Genomic DNA, 12,180 nt, shown 5'->3' with positions numbered 1-12,180 from the left:
GCCAAGAAATTTCTTTCTTTTTATCAGTAGATTAGATTGATATTTTAAAATTATGTCGGCCTAAAGAATCCCCCAATAAGATATGTACAGTGCATATGGAGCACATATACCTTTGCCTTCAGGTATGCAAGCTAATCTATTCTTCCCCTTTGTAAACAGTCTCTCATCATGGACAACAAATGTCATCATTCAGTGACTGGCTGGCTCAGGATTGCACCACAAAAACCATATAAACATATGGTGACCATCCAAGTAGAAGGAAATCCACTGACTGACTGTCACTGATATGGCACTGAATGTAGGAACCCCAGCTATTTCCCAATGAATTAGCCTGGCTGGGTCAAGTTTACCTAACACTTTAATGTTTCCCAATCTGTGGATAAAAAAGTTTGAAAGAAGGGATTGCTTCCATATAAGCTATCGACCTTGGCCTGGAAACAATTAGGAAATTGCTTTGAAATGTTATATGTTGTCCAGGCTCTTGTACAGTATCATGTCACTCCCCACATGTTTGCTAGGGGGAAACAGAGGATGCTAAGTGCACTCTTTAGCGTTCGCTGCAAATGACTGACACAACAACTATTCCCCTGAGTATAACCAAATGGCCCTCCAGGCTGTAAGTCTGGAACACCATCACCGGGGTGCTACTAGGAGCCATGCTATCCCTGCTGCTCGCAAGTGCACTGTGGGAGATACTGTGCACCACCATGAGTCGTTGCAGCGGATTCTGGATTAGAAATACTGTAATGTTGCACAATTGAGTCTAAATTTCTAAGCAACTTCATGGTAACTTGTGGGATAAACCTTTACTATTTGATTTATATTTATTTGACAACTTCCCTGGTCTGGTGGGCACTGGCCTGGAGGTGAGACTGAATGTTAAGGGAACAGTTAAATGGTGATGAAAGGGAAAGGAATGCTTTGTTTACCCGCTTCAATCCCTCACTTTCAAGTTAAATGTTCCTATAAAGTTCTTCATCACAACTGCCTTATTGTCCCTCCGCTCCACAACGAGGCAGAGAGAGTAAAACAAGAGAGTTGTGTTTATTTGAAATTCGGTCCTAATATATTAGTCTAAGCAAACCGAAATTGGCAAAGAGACGGGTCCTTTTCATCAGAAACACAAATAGTCTTGACACCCCACATCTGTGCGTGGAGGGTCCGTTTTAGAGATCTGAAAGGCTGCATAAGTGAAGATCTACTAGGTGTTGCTCAGAGTGGAAAGCCCGGGAGCCTCTCCAAGATGAAAAAAAACGTCTTGGCTCGTACAGAGACATAAATGTTCCTCATACTTAACCTCTCCGTTATCAGTGATGTCCTCATCAGCGACAGGAAAGGCATAAATCACGCTGATCTTTCAGACAGCGAGGACCTCTAAGCAAGCAGAAACGGGCATTAAGAAGCATTAGAAAATGTATCGTGAGGACTTAGATCTCGTGCTTTGTTTTGTTGAATGGGAACAACCTAAATGTAGAGATGGGAAGAGAAAAGAAGAGCTTGGACGCTGCCAAGGCCCGACTTTTAAACTGCTACTGATAAAATCCAGCAAGAACTTATATATTTTTCAGTGACTGTTTCTCTCCTCACAGTATTTTTATTTTTTTTTTGCCTCTAGAGGGGTCCCTCCTTCTCTGGTTTCTTCTAGTTCCCACCATTATGGTTTGCAGATACTGTAGTTCCCTCTATAATAAAGCTTGACACCTTTCTCCAGCCAAGAACACAGGCCAATGCAAGGTGGTGCTTCTCTGCACTAAACAGATGCAAAATAAAAACACTCTGACAGACTTACATGTCTACAGTATATGTGCATTTACATGCAACGTGCAGGAGTGTGTCTTCCAACATGCATTTGTGTGTCTTTGAGTGTGTATGAGTGGACAGAAGGGCAGCAGCGTACACAGATGGACAGATGAGTGGTGCAGGAGAGCAGCAGATGCCTGAAGTGACCCCTACTGCCGCCTTTCATTGAACCACTGGCTTCAACACAAAGGCAGGGGCGGCCCTAAACATTAAATACACTTGCTTGTGCCTTAATGCCAGAGGTCACTACTTCTTTTGTTCTGCAATCCGTTTTTTTAAACTTATTTTGGAAAAACAAAGATGTGTTTTGTAGAAATGTTTGAAATCACTTCCCGAACAAGAATCAAAACTGTAAAAATGAGTCTTTCAAGAGAGTGGTGGTTGGTTGCACTTGGCAGCTGCTGTTTAAGCAGAGACAGATAATAAACCAGTCATAGTGTAACAAAAGACCAGGGTGTTTCCTCTAACGGGGCATCTGCCCGTCTCTTCCTCTGTGGTCCTACAGAAAGCCATCCTTCCCTCCTGTCAGACCATAAGGTAACAGGAAGAGAGACACCTCCACTTCACCACAGATAACCTGCTAATTGCATTAAACTCACTCCCAACTGAAATGTGAGAATGAAGCCATTGCTCATGTAGCTTATTTCAACTGCAGTAGAAACTTTACTTTAATGTGCATTTATGTTTTTTGTATCTGGGAAAAATCTATGCATTAAATGTACATTTAAACTCAAAAACTAAAGTTAACTTGATAGAGCTTCTTGGAATACCTGTCCAGAGAAGCCTGCTTTTGTTCTGTTTATTTTCTAAAGGAATGTCTGAGGGTGCCCTTTCACCCCTCCTCATCCATTTACTGCCCCTGGTCTATGTTACAGATGGTGACCTGGGTCCTCGCCATCCGTGATTAACAAGTACACCTTTTGATTCTCCTGCAAATCTCTGCAGAAAGGAAGATTGTCTGTTTGTACGCTCGCAGTTCATCTTTTTGTTGAGTGTCTGTCTGTGTGTTTGTGTGAGGGTCCGAATGAGTTTGAGTCAAAAGTAAATTTACTCAGTTAACTCTGACAATGCTTATGTTTGGGAGCAAGGCAAGGACATGACCTCGCCGCCAATTCACATCCGCGGAGGCTTGTGGAGAGGAGAGGGAGGGTTGTTGACTAACAGGGGCCGGACAATGGCATTTACTTGTCTGAACACTCGGCCCACGGGTGGACAAATTAGAATGATTTGACTTGCAATGTCAAAGGAAAAGACAGGACAATACTTTCTCTCCTGAGCCATGCTCGATCAATGCCCATTAACCTTTTCTCTCCAATACATAAAACATATCCAAATTTAAAGAGGGTGACCTGGGTGGTAAAAAGAGGTTTTGGTTCTGCATTGTAAAACGAGACATGTAGGCAAACAAACATGGGTCAGGGGCAATGAGGCAGCAAGACAAGGATCTGACTTTGGAATGGGGGATGATGGTGGGGTGGAGGGTGGCGGGGTACAGGGGGACTTGATGGACAACTCCACAACTCGGCAGAGGCAGAGCTTTCACTTAAAAATGGTGCCTGGCCTATCTCAAAAGGTCAGAGCCCAGAACACTAACACACTACATTAATCATGAGAGGCTGCGGCTTACCTGTCTAGCGTTTCAGCCGTGCCGTACAGTTAACCTCAATTATGCTTGATTACGAGGTGTGGAAGACGCAGGGCCCGGGCTGGGCCACGCAAAAGATCGGGCATCAATAATGCAATTTCAGATTAGATGTGCCTGTCTGTCACTGTGCAGAATGGACAGAGTGGTTTCAGGGGTCCAGGGTCAATGAACAGGTAAAAGTAGCAGGGTTTTGCAACATGATTCGCTCTGTACCTCTTTTAAGATCTTCATATAGTGGTCCTAAGCTGGAATGATGCACTAACACATGCATATACACAGACATATGCATATGAGACACAAACACATACACCAAAGCATTGTGTGGTGTACCAAAGAGAGCTAAAGGCTTCATGCTGTCCCAGCCCCCTTCTTGGTAATTGCCCCATTATGTGTTGGTGGTGGATGGAGCTATTACAGATGTTTTATGACGGGGCCATTTTCATTTTGTCTTCCCAATGAGGGACAGATTTACGGTGCAAGGCAGTCTTCCATTCAGTGGTAAAAACCCCTCACCACTGCATTCCCTAATACACAAACACACAAACACACACACACACACACACACACACACACACACACACACACACACACACACACACACACACACACGCATGCTTGCTTGCTTGTGTTTACACACACCGAAACAGAAATGCATATAAATTCACTGCATTATCTTTTATATGTCATAACTGTGATCCTGACCTGGCCTCCCTTTGCCCAGCTCACTGCAGTGCCCGCGGCTGTGAGTGAGCTTATGAGATGAATAAATGTTTGATGGACCTGTGGAACAAGGCACACTTCCACGTCGGTTGTCAGTCTGGGGGGGGGAAGATCTCCTCGAAGAGTCCCTGGTCTGCGGGGAAGCAGCAGGCCTCGAATAATAAAACCAAGTCTGACACTTTCTCACCAAATGTTATCCTACTAAAAGGAACCATCATAAAGGGCAAAGTAAACATCAGTTAGCTTTTCAGAATTAATCTCTTTTAGCTCGCAGTGAAGTGTTTGAAGTGCTGAAGACTCTTTGGCTGCGTGGTTTCTTTCCAGAGGCTGTTTTGGTGTGGTTTCCCAGAGTTCCCGTTTGGAAATCAAATCTTTAGCTCAGTAGCTTTTATGCCAAGAAAAATATTGGTCATAAATTGGTGCCTGAATAGGCAGTCAAATTACAGGGCTGCGGTCTGAAAATTTACCCTGCAACTCATGGCTACAATTATTAAGGTTAACAATAGGGACACTGGGGTAGAGATTGCAAAGCTTCAAAGAGCTCAACTTATTCTATGACTTGTTTAACCAGCACAGGGAGACGGTCTGAAATAAGAGTAGGTCCCTGTCTGAGTCAGAAATAGTTTTCCTTGCGTGCACAAACTGTGGAAAGTTGTCAGGTACAAGTCTTTTAACAAACAAGGTCAGCAGAGGAACACTCATTATTAATCATTTACCAGAGTAGCACAAAGAGCTGGAGAGACTAGATAGCCCAGAGGACCCAGGGGTTTGTGACTGAAACACTGCCTCATCATGTTACACACACCGACCACTGTGATATTTCTGACACCTCGCTCCTATCAGCCCTACCTGCCCATCGATGATTGATTTTCTCATTGTGATGGTCACCTCAAACAAGACGCCCTTGTCTTCTCAGTCCTGAATTTGTCACCATTTGACTTTACTGAAAATCCCACTATTGTAGATCCAAACGGTAAATTTCTACTGCAGCTGTTTGAACTGGGTGGAAATCTCCGTGCATGGATGTACGGCTGACCATGTCCGAGGTTAGTTTCTGTCAATTCTCTCAAATACTGCTCTTTATTCACTACAACATAAATTCTCCCGCTCTGGCATGAGAAATGGAGTGAGGTTTGTTTGACCAGATGTAACTTTATCAGGGACTCTCTTTCCCCTGCTATTCTTGTGTCGCTCACATCTCTTAGCTCAAGCACAAAAAAGTGAGCTCTCACACAATATTTCTGTTTGCCATAGTCTGACCTCTTTGTGAACTGCGGTAAAGTGAAAGGCACTTTCAGCCGAGGGGAATCGGATGGCAGTAACCATATGCCTTTCAACTGATACAAAGGTGGGAAAGGGGGAGGCCAGGGGTGTGTGTGTGTATGTGTGTTCGGTGGGGTAGGTGGGGGTGGGTGGGTGGGGGGGGGAGTTGCATGCTAGGGTGAAAAGGAAAGTGCCGTGCTGCATCTTTTTGTGTTGGTAAAGTGGTGGCGGTTTAGGGTTGGGGTTTGCGGGAGAGAAGGGGGTTGTTGGCTGGATGTGATGCTGAACTCAAAGCAACGTCCGGCTGACTAGCTGTTGAGATGGAGCCCTCTTATGGATGAGTGCAATGAGTAAACAGCATTCCTTTCTCTTTGTCGGACCCTCCCTGCCTCCTATTTTTGTCTGTCTTTCTCGTCTTTCTTATAGTCTGTCTATATTAGCAAAAGCACTTCACCTCCCAGTTTGTATCTGCTGTCTGGTGTCCACTAGAGCCACTCTTCTGACTGACAATCAGCCTCCTTATTAAAACATTTACATCTTTGAATTACTTTTTTTGGCGCTGTAAAATATAATCACACAGATTGTTATTAGCATCTTATATTAATACAGATGATTCTTCGATTAGCTTGTATGTGCCTCCTTGGAGTTGAAAAGTCAGTGAAGCTGAATTCTGTGGCTCTTTCTCAACCGTGACGAAATAGCCAAGATCCTGACATGTATTTCGTTTGTTGACCCCCCATCCTTTTGGTATAGCAGTAGTACAAAGTAGAACATTGGCTAACTTGCTTTTTTCCACAGAGAATATATTGACAGTCATTAGGGTGAAAATTTTGTATAATGAAAATTGAAAATGGCCGTAAATGTCTAATTACTCCATCATCACCTAAGCCAAAGAGAACCTAAGGTTAGTTTTGTACTATCCCTTCCTCTGTTGGATCTCGGTGCCTACAAGGCCAGCCCCCAGCCTCTGATTAACGAGGCGTGGACAAGGCCAGAGGTTCAAACTGGTAAGGCTCAGGACCTCCTTGGTCTTTCATTTATCGTTGGGGGTTGGCGGTGGGGCTCTGGTCAAGAAAGGTCTTCCATATCTGCCCTGAAAGTCGTCACTATCCAGACTAGCTAAAATTGGCTACGCTCAACTGTTTGCCCCCACATTGCCCCTCCCCACCCCACTTTTTAAAAATAAATATTCTAATAAAAATATTTTGACAAGGATATCCTTTCATTGGATTACACGTCTGATGGCTTCTCTATTCAGCGAAAGTGACACACTAAAACTTCCATCAAAAGCTAGAGTCAGCAAAATAATGTTCTGCCTGCCTTATATCCTTTGGTATAAAACATCACATCACGTTTGTGTTGAATTATAGCATTTCGAGCTATTGAAGTTCAATCAGTTCCCTCTTGCTACCATTTGGAGACGGCAACATTCAGAGTTACCTTGTGTGGCCTCAACAAGAAGCAGTCCCTAATGTGACGTGTCCATGCATTTGAGCTACATCATTAAGCCAAAGAGAAAAGTGGTAGGTACTCAACCCAAACACCAACACTGTACTTGGTGTAAAACAGTCAAAGTAAAAATGTTATAGTAATAATAATGTGATACTTTCATTTCATTGATCACTTAAAGAAAAGTCTCTTAATTCTACTCTCTTCAGAGGTCAAAGGTCAGGGACAGCTACAGAACAGCACATCTGGAGTTGGATTCAATGCCTTGCTCAAAGACACTTCAGCACGTGTCACACATCTTAGAATGATGGGTAGTTTTGCAGATGCAGAATGTTGATCTGGCTGGTTCATCTTCAGTCACAAATTCACCTTGCTGTCGCTGCACTTAAAGGGTCAGATTTTTGTGCAGTCTGTGTTTATGTGTATGTATCAGATATTAGCTGTAAGCTTGCTGGCAACGTACATGCCGACTGATTGTGTGTGGAGTAAACCTGTGTGTGTGGCAGCTCAGCCTCTGACTGATCTCAGAACTCACCAGAAACTCCACTTCTTTCTGTCATTTCTCTCTGTCTCATTTTCCCTCTCGTCTGCGTACATTTATGTAGTAAAGCCATGTTCATAAAGCCCTGGGATAAGCACAATTTTTTTTGCTCAAGATAGAAACATTTTCAACTTGTCCCGACTTGTCTTTGCCTCAGTTGACGTCACCCTGGGTAAATTTGTGTCTATTCGTGTCCATGTCTAGTGTCTTTCCATTGACTCTGTATGCAATTATGCCATGTGTAAAATTCTTTCTGAGCACATCTTAAAAGTCAGGATATCTCTGCTGCATTGATTTTGACTATTCTTTTAAATCTGTGTCTCCCAAGTCCCCCAAATTTATGAGAGTGTAATACTAAATCGCTTTATAGGCTACATTGTAAATAGGATGAGAAGAAAACCTTGTCACAGCATTTGAATAGTCTCTCCAGTCCATCTCCAGTACACTGACATGAAGGGGATTGAATTAAAGGTCAACGGTTAAAGGAACGTTTGTGTGGCCGGTAGTTTGTATGGTCAGTGAGTCACCTAGTTTGAAAGATACACTGATGCATTCACGTTCATTTCTGTAGAATTCACATTGACCTGTGCTGATGCAGAAAACATACAGTATAACATGCAAAGCACCTCCCCTTGGTTTTATGACATAAGTGTACGGTATGTGTTCACATGCCTTTCCTATTTAGTTGGCATAGCTCAAAGACATATATAGATTACTTTAAATCTAGATTACATAATGGGATACAGAAGCAAATATTTTGTGATATAGCACAAATGCCTTATCAGTTTGAAATCATGGCCAGTACAATGTTGATACACACACATCTTAAAATGATTTGCTGCCGTATTACTATACAGTCAGTAATCTCTGTGTATGGTTACAGTAGATATAGAGAGCTAGCGTGTTTAGCAGGAAAGGAGGACAGACAGGAAGACGGTTTGTTACAGAAGCGACATTAATCTATTCCTCTTGGCGCTCTTTGAAGAGCAGCAGCAGCTATGACAGGCTAAATGTTTCCAGAGATGTCACATTTCCACAAAATCTAAAAAGGCTCTTGCGAGCACTCATCCTTTCATGTTTGATTGTGTGTTGGAGATCCTATGATAAACAGACGAGGGTGGTGGTTGGAGGGGAAAGGGGGTTGGGTGGAGGGGGTTTTGGGAGAGGGGCTGTGGATGGGAACGCACTCCACTGGCCGGCCTGCTTTGCCACCGGTTCCAGATGCTTTTGCAAATTACCTCTTTGTCTACTTCAGAGGAGTTCGAAATGCAAGTCTGAATTAAGATCCAGGGTTTCTCTTCAGACTTCTAGGATTGCAGGGTCATTGCACTGAATCTGATTAATCTGGGGCGAACTATTCCATCCACCCCTGTCACTTGTGCACTTATTGGCCCTAAAAATGCATATCCACCCTCAGACAGACACTGAACAGATGCTGCAGGGCTGCTGTGAACCATTAAGCATGTGAGATGTAGCTCATCAATGTCAAATCAGAGTACAACTGGGCAGAGCAGGTACATTTAACGCCATATGTCCTCTGGAAGCCAAATGCACTTCCTGTGAGATCTGGAAATGACTTTAAATAACATGTAGAAATGCTTGGTCATCACGCTGAAATATGTTGGCCGCACACACACACACACACACACACACACACACACACACACACACACACACACACACACACACACACACACACACACACACACACACACACTCTCTCTCTCTCTCTCTCTCTCTCTCTCTCTCTCTTCCTGTCTGTCTCCAGCTCCCTCCTCATTCCTCCAAGGCTTTGTGTCCCTGTTTGTCAGTCCCGTCCCGCCGTCTTTTCCAGCACTGCTTAAGTGTTTTGTGTCTCAACACTCTGTTAGAGAGTCATAAAGTTCTTGTGGAGAAAACAGAGCACTTCCAGCTGAACTCTGGAGAAGAGGCAGTAAAGAGAATGTAAAGTGAGGCAAAGAAACTAAAACGGAAAGGAAGGAAAAAAATTATGTTCTCATAAAAATAAAATAATAAAAATACCAGAACAGTAGTGAAACATCTTTTCAGCATTTTTTAAATAAAACCTCTTAACAAGCGTGTGCATTGATGGATACAGTTTCATGACAGAGTGCCATTTACTTGTCTATGACTGCATTTAAATTGCAACAATGTCTCCCAACAGGCTATAATTAATAGTTTATGAATGAAAACTCCAGAAGTGATATGAAATATGAATAACATCTATGAGTATCTTGTCTTTTTATGTTTGCAAAAGAGCTCTCTGGGACCGCCTCCCATTACATTTAGCTTATGTAGAAATAGCACTCTGGCATGCACAGATGCAAATCATTTGCGCTCATAATCCTCCACCTCTGGGGAAGTTGGTGGCAGTCTTCTCATGGTCTGAGGATGGTGCGGTCACAGATCTCCTGGTGAGTTTGGTATGAGCCATTAGGAAGGGAAGAAGGAGGCGGAGGTGGAGGAGGAGGAGGGCATTCCTGATTTCCAGCCAGGCTGATCGGCAAAAGCCTGCTCTTCACCTGTCCCACAGAGGCAATGCTCTCTGCAGCCAGTAGGGTGTCCTGTGACTGGCACATCTTGTTAGCGCGGGGAGGAGGGGACGAGTGAGGGTGAAATTGAGAAAATGAGGTTGGGAAAGCAGAGTTAGTTTGTTCTCAAGCCTGCAGCCTGTTTGCTTTGGTTTAAATCAGTGGGATGAGTTGCATAAATGCATCATTTCAATACATCTAACACAGCAAAATTACTAAAGAACCATAACTCATCAACAAAAGCCACGTGAGAGCCATTCCTTCCTTCACTTCCCAGCAATTTGGGACATGAAAGGACTCTCTTCCGGGGTAAAACCTTAACCCATAATTCATGGCACGTTTAACCCGTAACGTACAGTGCTTCCTGTCGCTGGGTGGGATCACCGGTGGATCAGAAACCAGATTCTGAACAAGGTCTCATTCCAGTTGTTGTGTTCTTATACAACTGAATAAACCAAACAGACAGGCAGTAACACTTACTTTGAAATAACTGTTTTTTAAACTCTGTTTTGTTGACATTTGGCTTTACTTCCTCATTGTTTGGGGTCGCACAGACCCCAACACTGTATTTGTAAGAATAAAAATAATAATTGCATTTTTTTTTCTGTCATGTATACTTTTTTTCCCTTGTCCTCTGACCTCATTAAAACCCAGTATGTCGAAAAGTATTGAAGTGGTAAGATTTTCCTTTGGAACAAACTGAGCTTGCATATTTGATGAATGTGACAAAATACAGAAATGACCATAAAGCATTGTTATTACACTGAATAAGGAAATATTATATGTGTGCTACCTCACGTGTCTTGTGTAGTTTTGCTTCCTGTCTTTTGTTTGCTTTCCCGCCAGTTTTGATTGTTTGCACTGCCCTAATTAGTTTCACCTGTGTCTAGTTGTCTCCCTTCACTTCAGTGTATTAAGTCTGTGTCATTCCCTTGTCTCATTGTCAGATTGTTATTGTCTTTTTGTCAGGCGTCCCTTGGTTACCTGTATGCTCTGTTGGATTGTCTTCTGTTTCTTTTGGACTTCGCCCTTTGGATTCTGTTTGTTGCCTGTTCCCTTGGGCTTGATTGCCTTAGTTGGACTGTTTTTGTGTGACTCCTGCCTGCCTGTATCAGTGTAAGCTTTTTTCCCATTCATTCAATTATTTATATTGCACCTACCCTGCCTGGTCGTCTGCGTTTGGGTCCTACTCCTGCCTGCTTGATTCCCCGGCTTGACTATCATATGTCTGTTTGTCAAAAACAATTAAAACTGATAAAACTGATATAAAAGGTCTAATAACATAAATCTAAATGTATTTATTTGAAATTTTGCCGGTGCTGCATAAGAAGTATTGTGAAATCCAATCACACACATAGAGAATATGATCTATTGTGTTTTTCCATGTTTTACAGCTAAGGTCTGTGAGACAAACTGAATTACATAATGCATTATGTTCTGTAGTGGACTTTTGAAACATGTTATCAGTTCAAAATCATGTGTATTAGCAATTCTCATACAATTTAGAAGTCATGAAGTATCAAGGTGATAAAACAGTGTTACATTTGTTTTTTGAGCTGTTAAACAGGGTGCAGGGTCTCCAGGACCCTTGAACACAACAATGATCTGAATCAGATCAGAAACAGTGTTCTTAAATACAATAGACCATAGGAGAAGGTTTTTGCTTGTTTTTGGCATTTGTAAACTTGCAGATAGATGCACATGGAGGAATTTGCTATGTATGTTTCTATTTTTGTTTTACATCTATTTTCAACATCTGCTTTTTCCTATTTAATGTCACAAAGATTTGATTGATTGAGCAAAATTCACCCTCACATCTATTGAAAAATTGGGAGTTTTGAGTTCACCTGCATGTGTCTGAATTGTGGGAACAAACTGGATTACCTGCAGGAAAACCACACAGACAACACATGCAGTCTCCACACAGAAAGCACCAGTTTCAAACTGTCCCCTCAAAAATATTCTCTCCGCTGCATAATGTAATGGTTTGTCCTTGTCTGAAGAAGAAAGCCCCCTGATAGCCATAATATACAGTCAGCCATGACTCTTTGGCTTGAGTTCCTGGACTCAAACTGAACTTGAGTGCATCTGTGCACAGTAAAATTTTCTGTTTTCTGTTTAGTCTGGCTGCAACATTCTACTAAAAGATTTTGAAACTTGCCTCTTTAGAAAAAGAAAAAAGCACTTCCCTTAGACTGGGAACCTTGTCCAAAAACTGGTTGAGAATGTAG

This window comes from Siniperca chuatsi, linkage group LG9 (genome assembly GCF_020085105.1).
Source record: "Siniperca chuatsi isolate FFG_IHB_CAS linkage group LG9, ASM2008510v1, whole genome shotgun sequence".
NCBI classification, from domain to species: Eukaryota; Metazoa; Chordata; class Actinopteri; order Centrarchiformes; family Sinipercidae; genus Siniperca; species Siniperca chuatsi.
The sequence above is the reverse complement of the archived record's forward strand: the minus strand, read 5'-3'. Positions refer to the sequence as shown.